We start from the raw sequence: 4,742 nt of genomic DNA, 5'->3' as shown, positions 1-4,742 counted from the left end.
CTATATCGATTCAACGGGTGATTTCGAATCGATCCATCGATTAACAATTTGGACTCGAGGGCAACTAGTTGTGGTCATCAGATTCTTAAACAACACAATTTTATTATACCCTAACACACATATGGCTTTATTCACGATAACCGCCATAAAAATGCCATTTTTACCAATTTCTGATTGGAAATGGCAACACTGTTTGTTAAAAACACAAAGAATATGACCAAAGAAGAATAACAAAGCAGAAATTACGATATGAATAGGCGGCAAATTACAATAAAATCAATTAATAAATGCCGATAATAACGTAATTGTTTATGCTAATCAAGCGATACAAAAATGTTATCTGATTTTCCCAAAATCTCTATAGCGTTCTTCTATGCTAAAAGAGCATCCTATCCTGCCAAATTTCATGAAGATCGGATAAAAATTGCGACTTCTGTCGTTTGAACATCAACTCAAATAGATAACAACGACGGACGGACAGCCAGGGCTATATCGATTCAACGGGTGATTTCGAATCGATCCATCGATTAACAATTTGGACTCGAGGGCAACTAGTTGTGGTCATCAGATTCTTAAACAACACAATTTTATTATACCCTAACACACATATGGCTTTATTCACGATAACCGCCATAAAAATGCCATTTTTACCAATTTCTGATTGGAAATGGCAACACTGTTTGTTAAAAACACAAAGAATATGACCAAAGAAGAATAACAAAGCAGAAATTACGATATGAATAGGCGGCAAATTACAATAAAATCAATTAATAAATGCCGATAATAACGTAATTGTTTATGCTAATCAAGCGATACAAAAATGTTATCTGATTTTCCCAAAATCTCTATAGCGTTCTTCTATGCTAAAAGAGCATCCTATCCTGCCAAATTTCATGAAGATCGGATAAAAATTGCGACTTCTGTCGTTTGAACATCAACTCAAATAGATAACAACGACGGACGGACAGCCAGGGCTATATCGATTCAACGGGTGATTTCGAATCGATCCATCGATTAACAATTTGGACTCGAGGGCAACTAGTTGTGGTCATCAGATTCTTAAACAACACAATTTTATTATACCCTAACACACATATGGCTTTATTCACGATAACCGCCATAAAAATGCCATTTTTACCAATTTCTGATTGGAAATGGCAACACTGTTTGTTAAAAACACAAAGAATATGACCAAAGAAGAATAACAAAGCAGAAATTACGATATGAATAGGCGGCAAATTACAATAAAATCAATTAATAAATGCCGATAATAACGTAATTTTTTATGCTAATCAAGCGATACAAAAATGTTATCTGATTTTCCCAAAATCTCTATAGCGTTCTTCTATGATAAAAGAGCATCCTATCCTGCCAAATTTCATGAAGATCGGATAAAAATTGCGACTTCTGTCGTTTGAACATCAAATCAAATAGATAACAACGACGGACGGACAGCCAGGGCTATATCGATTCAACGGGTGATTTCGAATCGATCCATCGATTAACAATTTGGACTCGAGGGCAACTAGTTGTGGTCATCAGATTCTTAAACAACACAATTTTATTATACCCTAACACACATATGGCTTTATTCACGATAACCGCCATAAAAATGCCATTTTTACCAATTTCTGATTGGAAATGGCAACACTGTTTGTTAAAAACACAAAGAATATGACCAAAGAAGAATAACAAAGCAGAAATTACGATATGAATAGGCGGCAAATTACAATAAAATCAATTAATAAATGCCGATAATAACGTAATTTTTTATGCTAATCAAGCGATACAAAAATGTTATCTGATTTTCCCAAAATCTCTATAGCGTTCTTCTATGCTAAAAGAGCATCCTATCCTGCCAAATTTCATGAAGATCGGATAAAAATTGCGACTTCTGTCGTTTGAACATCAACTCAAATAGATAACAACGACGGACGGACAGCCAGGGCTATATCGATTCAACGGGTGATTTCGAATCGATCCATCGATTAACAATTTGGACTCGAGGGCAACTAGTTGTGGTCATCAGATTCTTAAACAACACAATTTTATTATACCCTAACACACATATGGCTTTATTCACGATAACCGCCATAAAAATGCCATTTTTACCAATTTCTGATTGGAAATGGCAACATTGTTTGTTAAAAACACAAAGAATATGACCAAAGAAGAATAACAAAGCAGAAATTACGATATGAATAGGCGGCAAATTACAATAAAATCAATTAATAAATGCCGATAATAACGTAATTTTTTATGCTAATCAAGCGATACAAAAATGTTATCTGATTTTCCCAAAATCTCTATAGCGTTCTTCTATGCTAAAAGAGCATCCTATCCTGCCAAATTTCATGAAGATCGGATAAAAATTGCGACTTCTGTCGTTTGAACATCAACTCAAATAGATAACAACGACGGACGGACAGCCAGGGCTATATCGATTCAACGGGTGATTTCGAATCGATCCATCGATTAACAATTTGGACTCGAGGGCAACTAGTTGTGGTCATCAGATTCTTAAACAACACAATTTTATTATACCCTAACACACATATGGCTTTATTCACGATAACCGCCATAAAAATGCCATTTTTACCAATTTCTGATTGGAAATGGCAACACTGTTTGTTAAAAACACAAAGAATATGACCAAAGAAGAATAACAAAGCAGAAATTACGATATGAATAGGCGGCAAATTACAATAAAATCAATTAATAAATGCCGATAATAACGTAATTTTTTATGCTAATCAAGCGATACAAAAATGTTATCTGATTTTCCCAAAATCTCTATAGCGTTCTTCTATGCTAAAAGAGCATCCTATCCTGCCAAATTTCATGAAGATCGGATAAAAATTGCGACTTCTGTCGTTTGAACATCAACTCAAATAGATAACAACGACGGACGGACAGCCAGGGCTATATCGATTCAACGGGTGATTTCGAATCGATCCATCGATTAACAATTTGGACTCGAGGGCAACTAGTTGTGGTCATCAGATTCTTAAACAACACAATTTTATTATACCCTAACACACATATGGCTTTATTCACGATAACCGCCATAAAAATGCCATTTTTACCAATTTCTGATTGGAAATGGCAACATTGTTTGTTAAAAACACAAAGAATATGACCAAAGAAGAATAACAAAGCAGAAATTACGATATGAATAGGCGGCAAATTACAATAAAATCAATTAATAAATGCCGATAATAACGTAATTTTTTATGCTAATCAAGCGATACAAAAATGTTATCTGATTTTCCCAAAATCTCTATAGCGTTCTTCTATGCTAAAAGAGCATCCTATCCTGCCAAATTTCATGAAGATCGGATAAAAATTGCGACTTCTGTCGTTTGAACATCAACTCAAATAGATAACAACGACGGACGGACAGCCAGGGCTATATCGATTCAACGGGTGATTTCGAATCGATCCATCGATTAACAATTTGGACTCGAGGGCAACTAGTTGTGGTCATCAGATTCTTAAACAACACAATTTTATTATACCCTAACACACATATGGCTTTATTCACGATAACCGCCATAAAAATGCCATTTTTACCAATTTCTGATTGGAAATGGCAACATTGTTTGTTAAAAACACAAAGAATATGACCAAAGAAGAATAACAAAGCAGAAATTACGATATGAATAGGCGGCAAATTACAATAAAATCAATTAATAAATGCCGATAATAACGTAATTTTTTATGCTAATCAAGCGATACAAAAATGTTATCTGATTTTCCCAAAATCTCTATAGCGTTCTTCTATGCTAAAAGAGCATCCTATCCTGCCAAATTTCATGAAGATCGGATAAAAATTGCGACTTCTGTCGTTTGAACATCAACTCAAATAGATAACAACGACGGACGGACAGCCAGGGCTATATCGATTCAACGGGTGATTTCGAATCGATCCATCGATTAACAATTTGGACTCGAGGGCAACTAGTTGTGGTCATCAGATTCTTAAACAACACAATTTTATTATACCCTAACACACATATGGCTTTATTCACGATAACCGCCATAAAAATGCCATTTTTACCAATTTCTGATTGGAAATGGCAACACTGTTTGTTAAAAACACAAAGAATATGACCAAAGAAGAATAACAAAGCAGAAATTACGATATGAATAGGCGGCAAATTACAATAAAATCAATTAATAAATGCCGATAATAACGTAATTTTTTATGCTAATCAAGCGATACAAAAATGTTATCTGATTTTCCCAAAATCTCTATAGCGTTCTTCTATGCTAAAAGAGCATCCTATCCTGCCAAATTTCATGAAGATCGGATAAAAATTGCGACTTCTGTCGTTTGAACATCAACTCAAATAGATAACAACGACGGACGGACAGCCAGGGCTATATCGATTCAACGGGTGATTTCGAATCGATCCATCGATTAACAATTTGGACTCGAGGGCAACTAGTTGTGGTCATCAGATTCTTAAACAACACAATTTTATTATACCCTAACACACATATGGCTTTATTCACGATAACCGCCATAAAAATGCCATTTTTACCAATTTCTGATTGGAAATGGCAACATTGTTTGTTAAAAACACAAAGAATATGACCAAAGAAGAATAACAAAGCAGAAATTACGATATGAATAGGCGGCAAATTACAATAAAATCAATTAATAAATGCCGATAATAACGTAATTTTTTATGCTAATCAAGCGATACAAAAATGTTATCTGATTTTCCCAAAATCTC

This window comes from Haematobia irritans, unplaced genomic scaffold (genome assembly GCF_050003625.1).
Source record: "Haematobia irritans isolate KBUSLIRL unplaced genomic scaffold, ASM5000362v1 scaffold_13, whole genome shotgun sequence".
NCBI lineage: Eukaryota > Metazoa > Arthropoda > Insecta > Diptera > Muscidae > Haematobia > Haematobia irritans.
Note: the sequence above shows the minus strand (reverse complement) of the source record.